Genomic DNA, 13937 nt, shown 5'->3' with positions numbered 1-13937 from the left:
CCTATGTAGGTTGCCTACGTATCATGACGCCGCATGAATCAGATCTTTGCGTAGTTCGAGAAGATCAGGAATAAAGAAAACAAACTGACGTTCTCTGTTTCTACCTTAATGACTCTGACGAGAAAAGGGAAATAAAAGAAACAAATCTCTTTTTTTGTTTTTAAATTTTCTAGACTTAATGTTCTATAACCTATTGCAAACTCAAGCTTAACGAGCATATATTTTGCTTTTTTCTTTTTTTGAAACAAACACTCCATGGGAAATTATTAAGGAAAACCCTAGAAGAGAAAACAAAAATATTTTTTTGATTCTTTTTTTTTAGGAAGAAGATTGAAAGAATAAACCACAGAAAAATATTTTGAATTTTCTGATATCCTAACGTAAGATTTCGAAGCAAGCAATGAAAAAGATAAAACAGAATGTTTTTGGATTTCAATTTTGATTGCCTAAAGGAAAAATTCTAATGATAAACAAAAGATAAAGTATGTTTTTTTTCTATGTACAATATCCTAAAGTTCTAATGAAGATAAAAAGAATTTTTTTTTTCCATCTTTCATTAATTTCCTAAATAAACACCTCAAAAGAAAATATTTTTGGATTTTGGAATTAACACCTTAAAGAAAGGTTTTAAAGAAGTACTAAAATAAAATTCTCTCTTTTTTGTTTTGAATTTTGGTCCTAATATACCAAAGGAAACATAAAAATAATTCATTTTATGTCTTAGATATTAATTGCCTAAAAGAGAAACAACCTCAAATTTTTTCATTTCTAGAATTAGTATTCTAAAGAAAACTTATAACGGAAATATAAACATGCAACATCTCTTTTTTTAGATTTTTGAGTTACAGCACATTTTTTCAAATATAAAACAGAAAATAACAATAATAAAAAGACTTGACATTACTGTACAAAAGTAGAAAGTAAAAGACGACATAAAATGAAGAACAGACTCAAAACATAAAAATAAAACAAATCTCCTTAAGCAACTCCTGAATGCGGTGGTCCTGGGGTATCTGTCATGCTCAAACTCTGGTAAGTGGATCCACACCTGTATGAGAAAACTTAAACCAACACTATGTGAGACAATAACATTCCCTACTAGACACGTGCAAGACATGATTAAGGCTATTTTTGGAAACTGACTTATTTGGCCAAAAGGTGGTTAGAAGTGCAAAATTTGGCTAAGATCCCGCAAAGCCAAGAACCTAATATTTACTAGGAAGACCGGACCCTATGTGGGTTGCCTACGTATCATGCCCCGAAAGACGAGAATCAGGTATGCGTAGTTCGGGCAGATTGGATACGGGCGAGAATAATAAAAAAACTGACATATAGAAAACACATTTTTTCTTCTTTTTTTTCGAAAAATGATGAAATATATAAAATCTTTTTGGATTTTCTTTTCTTTTTTTTTTTATTTTTTTGATTTTTGAAAAAAAATGATAAAAAGTGCAAAATCTTTTTGAAGTTTCCATGCTTTTTTTTCTTAATAAAATGTAACAAAAATATAATTGGGCCCTACTCGCTTCGTCCTCAAATTTCGGCCTCTTTTTTTCTTTTTTTTCTCTTTTTCTTTTTCATTCGCCCTCAATTATCATTTTTCCGCCAAATGACCCTTTTACCCTTAAAAAAATGCAACATGTAGCACATAGGATGCATCAAGATGGTCTGTTATTTTGGGTACACCTGTCCTAGACGGACCCAACCCCTGTGTTGAGTCCCCTAAGTCAAATGCACGTTATGCAACAAACGTTCCTATTAGGGATCCGATATGAGATATTGTTATACTAGGTTTAAAACCTAAGTTTATTTGTTCTAGACTTGGCTTACCCGAGCGGACAGCTCGAGCCGAGAGGGGGCAGCATACCGGGAATACAGAGGCTTCACCGGCTTTGCAACTTGTCCGAACCTCATTCTAAATTTGGAATATGACTCTAACAGAAAAGAAGTCACACGAAGTGCACACTTCTTCATGATTTAGAAGACTCAGAGAGAGGAGAGATTTCGCAACAATTTATATACAGTTCATGAAATATCAAAGCGTTAAAAGCAATCAATTAGCACATTAGGCCCGAATCATGTAACAAAATCAGATAATGGATAAAGCCAACTATAACAATTATTCTAAGCTCGAATTCTTGAACCCTAAACCAGAGATTCTGGGTTCGATCCCCAGCAGAGTCGCCAGAGCTGTCACACCTCCTTTTTACCTACATCCCCGGAAAGGGAGTATATAGGAGTTTTTTCCAATTTAAGTGACAATCGAAACGGGATTATATTTATTAAAATTTAGATTCGCCACTTGGGAGATTTATGGTGTCCCAAGTCACCGATTGAATCCCGAATCGAGGAAAATATTGACTCTGTTTAACAGTCCGCAAACCAAAAATTCGAGTAAGGAATTCTGTTAACCCGGCAGAAGGTGTTAGGCATTCCCGAGTTCTGTGGTTCTAGCACGGTTGCTTAACTGCTATATTCAGCTTAATTATCTGATTTTAAACAATTATGAACCTATGTGCAAATTTTAACTTTAAAACTGTCTTTATTTATTTGAAGAATTAATTCAAGGTCATTTAAAACATATCGCAAGCCACACCACATGAAATGCACCCGTGGTTCACGACAAGCTCTATTTAACCTTGTTGGAAATTAGAACCGGGTCACATTAAATGCACCCCCGGATTTTAACATGCTTATTTCATTATTATTATCCAAAATTATGGCAGGGTCACATGAAATGCACACCCGAGCCCTTTTAATCTAATTGACATAGTTCAATTGATGAATAGCACCCAGTTTCCATAATGTGACAAAATCATGTTCAGCTATAACCAATTCGAACAAACATGCGAGAAAATTCGAAACTACAAAAAAAAAACTACACAAACAACGGGATCATATCACCAAACAAACATTTAACATTAAGCTTGAATAAAGCGGATAGAGAATGATAGAATTGGACCTCAATATAGCCGGAAAATTGGTGTTTCAATGTTTAACGCTAAAAAATGTGACGAACCGCGGACGGAACCCAAATTAGCACCGGAAACTCAACCAAGCTCGGATTCAAACCCAAATCTTAACCAAAATTCGTCCTTGAAACCCAAACAAACAGAGTCAAAAAAAAGTGAACAGATCTGTATTTTTAGTTTCCTTTTTATTTTTATTTTTTGTGGAAAAAGATTTGTGTTTCTCGACTGTGCATGTGCAGTCGCCGGTGGAGCGAGTGAAGACGGAATCACCACTTCAACGGTGGTTATTGTCGTAACAGCGGTGTCGGAAGAGGAAAACGAGCAACGGGAACATAGGTCTATTCTCACCGGTGTTATCAGTGTTCGACGACAGCTGGTGCCGGATGTGGGCTCGTTCTCCGGCGAGGTCAACGAAAATGGCGGAAAGGTTCAGTCGCCGGGGTTGTATGTGAGGTGTTGCAATTGTTGGTTTTGATGATCTTGGTGAAGACGAAGGTCCGGGGGGGTTCGTTTTTGCGCAGGGGTCGTCGGAGACGATGGAATCGGGGGGTGGGGTCGTTTTCTGTCAAAGCTGCGGAGCCTTCAGCTTTTTAGCCCCTTTTTTCGTTTCTTCAACCTTTTTTCTTTAGGCTTTGTTCTTTTCGTTCTTCTTTTTTGTCCAAATCCCTCGTCCCCTTTTCGTTTTTTTGTGTCGATCCCTCTTAGATTTTTTAGGTCCCTTCTTTTTATATTGTAGGTTGTGGGGTTTTTTAGGTTAAGGGGTATGGGTCTAGGAATTATGGGCTTGGAAATTATGGGCTAGGTCAAAAATTAGGCCTAAAAATGGATTGCTCGAACCCAAGTTCTATTCTTTCCCTGCAAACGAGATTAAAAATATGGTCCCATTTATTAATTAATCTTACTATTCAAATAATTATTAAAATAAAACTAACCATTAAAACAAATCTATTTCTTTTTGTATTTTCAAATACGATACTATTTTTTTTGTATTATATTTTTTAGATTAAAATTGACTAAAAAACATTAATGAACCTATTTTTGTAATTTTTGCTTTCTTTTACTAAAATAAAGTAAAAGAGCCAAAATTACTTGAAATATCTATATTATGCTTAAATTAAATATTTTACGCTAATATATAAAAAATCTTGGGGATGGTCAAAAATCACATGTCTACAAACCTCGATCTCCCTTTGTGATACAAGGAATCCTAGGAACTTACCTGAGCTGACCCCGTATGCACATTTCTCTGGATTAAGCTTCATGTTGTGCTTCCTTAAGATGTCAAAGGTCTCTTGCAGGTGTTTAAGATGATCACCTATATTCAAAGACTTAACCATCATATCATCTATGTAAACTTCTATAGTTGTCCCTATTTGTTTCTCAAACGTTTTGTAAGCACGTGATTTTTGACCCTCCCCGAGAATTTTCACATTTTTAGCGTGAATATGTGAAATTGGGTCTAGAACAGCTATTTTAACTATTTTTACTTTATTTCAAAGAAAAAAGAAAATCACAAAAAATATATATATAATTTTAGTTTATGTATTTCTCATAAACTTGAAAAAATACAAAAATTGCACTTTATTTTTGTACTTTGTATAATTTCGAAAATTACAAAAAAATAATAAATAAAACATAGTTCTATTAAGGTTTTATAGTCATTTTAACTTTGAAAAAATACAAAAATATTACGTCATATTTTTGTCTTTATTAAAGAACGAAAATTACAAAAAATAGTTTTATTAATATTCTATAGTAATTTTTAACTTGGAAAAAATACAAAAATATTACCTCATATTTTATCTTAATATTTAAAACGAAAATTACCAAAAAATAGTTTTATTAATATTTTGTAGCTATTTTAAACCTTGGAAAATATTTAAAAAAAAGATATAGTTTTGTTTAAGTACTAGTCTTATTTTTGGTAGTTATTTTGCTTACATAGGACTAGTTAAGCAACGTGTTCCTATTTCTCGGATCCGGGCCAAAGAATAATATTCGGGTTTAAACTATCCGGTTGTAGGCCTAATTTTCGGACCTAGCCCATAATAAACCGTGTCCGGTACACATGGGGAACCCCACCACGCGTGGGGGACATATGCCTCGAACCCCACCACGCGTGGGGCTCATTTTTTATGGGCAAAGCATTAAAAACACGGACCAACGAAAAAGGACCGGGGGGGAAAATTTTTGAAAAAAAAGAGTACTGTTTCATCATCTTCTTAAAAAGAAGAAAGAAAGAAACCTATAGAAAAAGAAAAAAAGGGAACGAACAAAGGCAGCTGGGGATTTTTTTGGAGAAAAGGTGTACTGTTCACGCTTCTTCTTCCTCAAGAAGAAGAAGCAAAAACCCTAGACATTCCCGGACTCTACCACCGTCTGAACCCCCCCCCAGCTCCTCACCTCCTGCCCAAACTCCATCTCCATCCCATCGACCACCCGCCAGCAGCACCCCTCCCGTCGTAGCTAAAGCTCAGTCGCACCACCACCTCCATCAATGCCAAAAAACCACCCTAAACCAACATCAAACTCCCCAAAACCACGAACACCCACAACGCCATAGCCTCCACTCTCTCGCGTCCAAGCTCCAGCCATCGCGACCAACCAGTCACCACCTTCCGGCACCCCCAGGTACCATCCTCGTCGACCTGCTGCCTCAAAACCACCATGGACGACCACTAAACTCCCCCATCGCTGCATCCCGACGACCTCAGCTGTTCGTCGTCCCAGTCCGGTCGTCGACCACCAACGCTGCCCATCCCAGCTTCACCAGCCTCGCGTCCGAAAACCACCAGTCTATCACCTCCCCCATCGCCAAAAAAACCACCTGTGGAACCAACAAAAACCACCACCAAACAGGCCCGTCAACCACTGCCCGCAACCCCACCGTCCAGACGCGACCACCACTGTTTCAGCTGATGTTATCGTTATTCTTTAACTGTTGTCGTGCAGTCCGTTGAGGTCGTCTTTGTTCGTCGAGGTCCGGCGCGTCGAGTTCCGTCCGTTGAGGTCGATGTAGAGGTTCGGTCCATAGCTCCATGCATTTCTGTTTATTCAGGTTAGTTAAGTCTCGATGTATTGGATTAAAGAAATTTTACGTTCAATGTTAGAAGCTTCAATATATCAATTGACATGATAATTTTCTGCTTATGTTTTACCGTATGCATTTTATTTCATTCTTGTGTTATGTTATTATTGATTACTTGATGTCATTTGATTTAGTTGTATTAGTAGTCCTAAGATTAGTATTGTTATTATTTACGTTCAATGAGTTATGTTATTATTATCTTAGTTTATTTGGACAAAATTAGTATTAGTACATGTTGTTACTACGCCCGAAACATTCATTCGCTTAACTTCTTTTATCAAATCTTGACAAGTTATGAGATTGTAGGTGTAAAGAAGCCGTAAGGTTTGGTATTGTTAAAGGCGTAAAAATGGCATCCTTTGTTAAAAAAAAAATAAAAAAAAAAATATAATAAAATAAAATAAAAAAAATAATAAAAAAAAATAAAATGAGACGAGCCTCGCCGAATAAAAGTGACAAATTGCGGGGCCCTCACAAAATATATGTATTAAACACTTAGATTCTGGGACGGGCCGTTTAGCAAATTTCGCGGCCCTACCAATAATAATAATGCGCTAGTTGCTTTAGACGCGCCTTTAATAATGTCATCTCCCTAAACTCGGGTGCACATTTATGTGACCCAAATCCAAACCTCAACGAAATCGAAATGTGTCTCTAATCACGGGTACATTGATTGTGGCGTGGCCCGAGATGCATTTTCATGACGTTGCAAACTCTTTTTAAAAAAAAATAAGAATGAGATGAGCCTCGCCAAATAAAAACACAAATTGTGGGGCCCTCAGTAAATACTTGTTTAAATTACTTAGAATTCAGGAGGGTTGTTTAGCGAATTTCACGGCCTCCGCAAAATAATAATGCGCTAGTTGCTTTAGGCGCGTCTTTAATAATTTAATTTTCTTAAACTCGGGTGTGCATTTCATGCGACCCAAATCCAAATTCTAAAACATCAAATAAAATATGTTTCGGATTGTGGGTGCATTTCATGTGACACAGTCCAAAGATATGTTTTAAGCGATGTTCACATTTCTTAATAATAATAATTAATAAAGCGGTTAAAAGATAAAATTTGCACATGGTTCATAATTGTATTAAAAATCAGATAAATAAGCCGAATATAACAGTTGAGCGACCGTGCTAGAACCACGGAACTCGGGAATGCCTAACACCTTCTCCCGGGTTAACAGAATTCCTTATCTAGATTTCTGGTACGCAGACTGTAATATAGAGTCATTCTTTTCCTCGATTCGGGATTAAAATTGGTGACTTGGGACACCCTAAATCTCCCAAGTGGCGACTCTGAAATAAATAAACCAATCCCGTTTCGATTGTCCTTTAATTGGAAAAAACTCCCCCGCCCCCCCGGGCGCGGAAAAAGGAGGTGTGACAGCTCTGGCGACTCTGCTGGGGATACTTATGACCCAGAACCACTGGTTCAGGGTTAAGAATTCGAGCTTAAAATAATTGTTATTATTTGGCTTTATTTATTATCTGATTTTTACATGTTTGAGCCTAATGTGCTAAATGCTGCTGTTACCGCTTTGATATTATTTGGACTGTATATAAACTGTGCCGAAACCCTTCTCTTCTTACCTCCGGGGAGAAGCTCGCTGGTCGAGACTCCCTATTCTGTTAGTGTCAATACCCGAAATAAGAAAGAGGACGGATAAGTTACGAAGCCGGACGGCCTTTTGGTTCCCGGTAAGTTGCCCCCTCCTCGACTCGAGTTGTCCGCTCGGGTACACTGTCTAGAACACTGACCCAGGTTTTTGAACATAGAATAACGTGACTTCATGCCGGATCCCTAGTAGGAACGTTTATTTGCATCATGTGCATTTGACTTAGGGGACTCAACACAGGGGTTGGGTCCGTCTAGGACAAGCAACCTGAAAATAATAGACCATCTTTGGCATCCTATGTGCTACATGTTATATTTATTCAAGGGTGAATGAGTCATTTGGCGGACAAATGATATTTGCGGACAAATGACACTTCTTATCATGCTGATCACGTTAAATAAGAAAGTTGCACGATTTTTTATTAAGCATGCTATTATATTAATCAAAGCATGGGGAACATTTGTGGAATCCAAGAAGCCTTGGAATTCCCTATGTCCCCCACGCTTGCTTTTTGGGAAAGCACATGGGGAACATTTGTGGAATCCAAGAAGTCTTGGAATTCCCATATGTCCCCCACGCTTCATAGGTTGGGAAAAGCGCATGGGGAGCATTTGCGGAATCCAAGAAGTCTTGGAAATCGTTATGTCTCCTATGCCACATTTTTGAAAGAAATAATAAATATAAAAAATAAAATTACAAATAAAAACAAAGCATGAAAATTCAAAAAAGATTTTGTATGTTGTCATCATTTTCCACATATAAGAAAATTGTGAAAAAAAGGGAGAAAATAACAGTATAGAAGTCCGAGTAGAGTTGAAACTCTGCCGAAATTTTGAAAAATGAAAAAATGTCTTGTAAAAGCAAAGGAAAAATAAAAAGAAATCACCATTGTTCTGTCTGTTTTAAAAAAAAAATATTAAAGAAAATATTTGTTTTGCCATAAAAATGAAAAAAAAGGGTTTTGTTTTAAAATGGGTTTTTATTTGTTTATCTGTTTATAAAAATGTCAAAATAAAAATGAAAATAGTAAAATAAAAAAGAGTCCGGCGTTGAATGTGATTTTATTATTTGTTCCAAAAATAAGTATATATATAATCCAAAAAAAAAATTCAAAAGAAAGTTCAAAATTCAAAAAGATAAAATAGATAAATATAAAATCCGAAAATATTTTGATTCTTCTTTAGAAAATTCAAAGTTAAAAAAAAAAAAACAGTTTAGAAGCATTTCTTATATTGAAGGTAAAATTCAAAAATATTTTCTTCTTTTCTTTAGAATAAAAAAAAAACGAAAATTCAAAAAATATTAGTCTTTCTTTTAAAAAGAAAATCAATCAAAAATAACATTTCCTCGCTTCTTTTAAAGTAGTTCTTTTAAACGAAAATTCAAAAAAAAGGGTTAGTTCATCTGCTTATTATTATTTGCCTACTTATTCTTATTTGACCGAACTACGCGGGTTTGATTCTCACCGGATGTGAGATACGTAGGCAACCCTCATCGGGTCCAACCCCACCTTCTCAAAAAAGAAGGAATGTTTTATGTTTTTCGTTAATTCGTTTGTTTGTTATAAATGAAAATAATAGAATAATAGTCTATTTGATTGTTGTGAAAATAATAATAAAAAAAATAAATATAGAAAATGGAAAAAGGTCCTCTCAAAAACAGTTTATTTACCCGAACTACGCGGGTTTGATTCTCACCGGATGTGAGATACGTAGGCAACCCTCATCGGGTCCAACCCCACCGTTTTGCTAAAAAGCCAAAAAAAAAACAAATAATAATAACAAAAAATACATGTCAAATTTTAGTTTTTATCATAAAGAAGTCAGGTGACGCTGTTTTATCAAGACATAGCCGAATGTTCCCGAAAGGGACGCCGGAAGGCTGACTTTGCGTAAACAGCCACCTTTTAGGTCATGTTTTGGATTTGGTCCAATTGGCCCACACAGCCTTAAAAATCTTCGTCCCCGAGATGTTGAAAGGCCGTGCTTGCAATATTGAGTTTTCTAATTTGAAAAACGACAAAAGAGTCATAAATAAGTCAGGTGATGCTGTTTTGTCATAAAGAGCCGAATGTTCCCGAAAGGGACGCCGGAAGGCTGACTTTGCATAAATAGCCACCTTCGGGTCATGTTTAGAATTTTTGGTCCAAGTTGACCCACACAGCCTTATAAATCTTCGTCCCCAAGGCGCTGAAGGGCCGTGTTTGCAGCACCAAGTTTTTATTATAATTTGAAAAAAAGAGTCGACGGTCAGGTGAACACCGTTTGAAAATTTTGTCATAATAAGCCGAGCCAGCTTCGGCCGCGTCTTAAATCGTTCTTGCCGAAATAGCCTTAGAGTATCTTTCAGTTGTCGAAAGGTTATTTTCGTAAAAGAATGGACAAGTTTTAAAGTGTCAAAATAATCCCCCCGGCCTCAAAATTCATGTGAAAATTTGGAAGGGGCCACATTTGCAAAAAATAACCATTTGGTTGCATTTGTCGAACAGAGAAAGGGGGCTGGAATTTTGTTTTTTGAGTTTATAAATCTTTTGATTAAAATAGGCGGGTTGTTTGATTTTCAAGTTGGTAGGTCATCTTTAAATCCTTGAAACCCAGTTTGTTTCGATATGAAAATTGGAAAAAAAAAATGTTCATTATTGTTTATCTGTTATTGGTCCGAACTACGCAAGGTCTGATTCATGCGGGGTCATGATACGTAGGCAATCTCCATAAGATTCGACCACAACGAAAAATGAAAAAAAAAGAATGAAAAAAAAAAATGAAAAAAAAAACGAAATGAAAAATGAAAAAATGAATCGAAAAAAAAAAAAGAAAGAAAAATGAAGACATCAAAAAGAAAAGATGTTGTTAATAATAAGGACCGACTCAGTCCATTCTAACCTGTTTGTTTTGCAAATAAAATTAAGGTGGTTGGTTTGTGGTAAGCCGGACAATGACACCCGGAATCCTTTACTTGCACCTCATGATGCACACTCTGCGGGGATCAGGCCGATAACAGAAGCACTCAAGTCCTATTGGGAATTTGCTTACAGAGGACGATGATATTAAAGCTGGTAATAGTCCTGGCAGTATTGATGCGAAGCTCAAGTGGCTAAGATGCCAGTTTTGATAAAGTGGGAGGACGCTCCGTTCCTTGGTTAACAAGAAAGAAGCAGTTGGTGGCTTATTTTGTTGTCATTTCTGTTGTCCAGATTATTAAGGTTGTAATTTGATTTTGTCTTGTGTCCAACCTTCTTTCCATTTTGTCATAGCAGTTTGTTTAAATTTCGTCCAGTTTGTGGTAGGATTTTATTCTGGTTGTTTCGTTTGTTTTATTATTCAAGCCATTTCGCCGGTAGTCTAATACAAAGCCGGTCTTTTGTTAGTTCCGGTTGTCTTTTGTTTAGTCCTTTTATCATTTCGTTCAATGCCGATTCTAGGGACATGACATGCGCACCCAGTTTGGGCCTAGTCTTTAAAGTTAATCATAAAACCCTGGAAAGGCGATCAGACCATTTAAAGAAAATAAGGACGGTTTGAGATTATTCAGAGCTCGAGTCATGTGGAACTGGGGCAAGTTAAACACAAAGAAAACCGTTAAAGAAAGATTCGCCTAAATTGGCATGAGGGTCGTTCATAATAATGAGAATGAGAGTGTCGCCCAACGGTGCTTTAGAAGTGACAAATGAACAAACATATGTTGAATATAATTGTCAAGTCCAGCACCATCGGAAGAGACTATAAATCTATTGTTTAATTGTGTTGTTTGCACTTGGCATGTTTTGAAGACTGGAATGACGAAGGCATTTTGTTCTGCTACCCAAACACTTTATCCTTCGTTAACCCCTTTTGAGCCTTATTTATTTTCTTTCGTACCCCTCGTTCGGAATTAGTAGCAACGAATAAAATACGCAAGCATGGCGGGTAAGAGAAAAGAAAGAAAAGAAAACAACAAAATGGAAAAAGAAGAATAAAAGAAAAAGAAAAAAAAACGACAAAAAGAAAGGAGAAATGAGAAAGGAAGAGAGAAAAATGATAACAAAAAGCAAAAAAGGGAAAGTCAAATGAAAAGAGGAATTGGGAACTACGTTTGACCTGATTCCTCAAAGAGGATACGTAGGCGCTTCACGGCTCGGTCATAGTTTTGAAAAATGAAAGAAATCAATTAAAATATCCCCAAGCAAGAAACTGGGGCATATGTTGCGTTTGATGTAAATAAATCTAATTCCGAAGGTTGTAACTAATAACCCAAAATTAATGCATTTTTGAGCCTTTTATACCTTTTCTTTCTAGCCTATCCAAAACCCACATTACGGTCCAAAGAAAGACCTTCTGATCAGTCTTTAAAAAATGCCGAGTCGGACAAATGAAGAGTCTTACCAGTGAACATAACATTATGTTCCACAGCAGAAAGGACTCTAATCTCCAGCAGAAAGAGTCATACCAGAAACACTCCAAAACCCCCAGCTGGAGAGTAATACAAATGAGAGAGTCTTATCGGTGAAAACCTTCACAGGCACCATAAGGCGATGAAAGCTGAGAGAAAAGCCAAAAATGAGAGAGACTTGATAGTGAAAACCCTTCAGGCACTGCAAGTCGAATAAGATTAAGAATCAGATGGGGAATCACCAATTGAGGATCTTGAAAGATGATTGACGGTAAAGGATAGGCCCCATATGCATGTCATGGCCATTAGAGTCGGTATCTGCGTTTGATAGGTTTTTATTTATAGTTTCTTTTGTAAAAGAGTCATCGTTTCCTTTGTCTTTTGTTTTGTATCTTTTATCTTTCTCCTTTCATAAAAAATTTTCCCCAATAGAGTCTGTCCGGTCAGAACAAGTATGAAATGACTTCAAAATACGCCATCAGCTTTCCAAGATGAGATCTGACTAGTATATCCGAATGGTATAGTCAGCAAGGAACAAACGCGAGGTCAGTGTCAAAAAGATATCCCCAGCAAAGGGAATTGACAAAAGGATCGACAAGCGTCAAGAGGGATACCCTTGCCAAAACCAAGGTTATAAACCTCAAAGACAAGGCCCGTGAACAGAGCAAGGAGAGCAGTGAGCATGATTTGGCGAAATCCATACTAGACTAAAAGGTCGGGGAAATGCCAGTTTCCAAGCTATGCCACAAAAGAAGAGGGATATCCCCAGCAGGAAGGGATTATCCCCAGCACATAATATCATCCCCAACAAGTCGTGGAGCACAGCGCAATGAAGGAGAAAGGGAAAGCAATCCCAATAGGAGTATCACAGCCAACCACCATGTTTTAAACTAACAAATTGTGTTTGATTTGAAACAGGTAAGGGAAATGACATTGAGGCAGAAACGCATGCCACAAGGGATATTATCAAACTGGGGCAGAAAATTTTCCTTCCATTTAGAAAATTTTCTGGAAGTCAGGTACCCCCAGCTGATAACATTTTACCCCCCAACAGGTAAGTAAATCCAGGGAGGTAGTCTTCGAAGGAAGAAGCTGTGCAAAAACAAAAAGAAAAAAAAAGAGAATAAAAAAAAAAGAATAAAAAAGATAATAATGAAAAAAGGGGGAAAATTCATCCCAATCCCCGGCAAGTATTCGAGGTAAGACATTTTAAGTCTTAAGGATATTTTTGGGTTCATCCGCCCTCAAATAGGATCTGTTGGGTTCATCCGCCCTCAAATAGGATCTGTTGGGTTCATCCGCCCTCAAATAGGATCTGTTGGGTTCATCCGCCCTCAAATAGGATATGTTGGTTTCAGTCTTTTTATTTCAAGTTTTAAAGATAGGCGCCCACCTGAATAACAAGAGGAATACATTTTCTGTCTTTTCATTTCTGTTCAAGGTCACCCACCAGTATAATGCGGGCATATCATTTTTCATGTCTTTACCAGGCGCCCACCTGTATAACAAGGGAATACATTTTGTGTCTTTACCACCAGGCGCCCACCTGTATAATAAGGGAATACATTCCACATCTTTACCCATAGGAGATGCATTTCCTCCTAGGTTTGTTTAGTTTTACCCATAGGAGATGCATTTCCTCCTAGGTTTGTTTAGTTTTACCCACAGGAGATGCATTTCCTCCTAGGTTCGTTTCAGTTTCACCCATAGGAGACGCATTTCCTCCTAGGTTTGTTTCAGTTTCACCCATAGGAGATGCATTTCCTCCTAAGTTCAGTTCTACCAATAGGAGACGCACTTCCTAAGAATAGTTCACCAATAGGAGACGCACTTCCTAAAGTTTAGTTTCACCCAGTAGGAGACGCACTTCCTAAAAAACAGTTATCCCCAATA

Source organism: Nicotiana sylvestris, chromosome 1, assembly GCF_000393655.2.
Source record: "Nicotiana sylvestris chromosome 1, ASM39365v2, whole genome shotgun sequence".
Lineage (NCBI taxonomy): Eukaryota > Viridiplantae > Streptophyta > Magnoliopsida > Solanales > Solanaceae > Nicotiana > Nicotiana sylvestris.
This window is presented reverse-complemented; position numbering follows the sequence as displayed.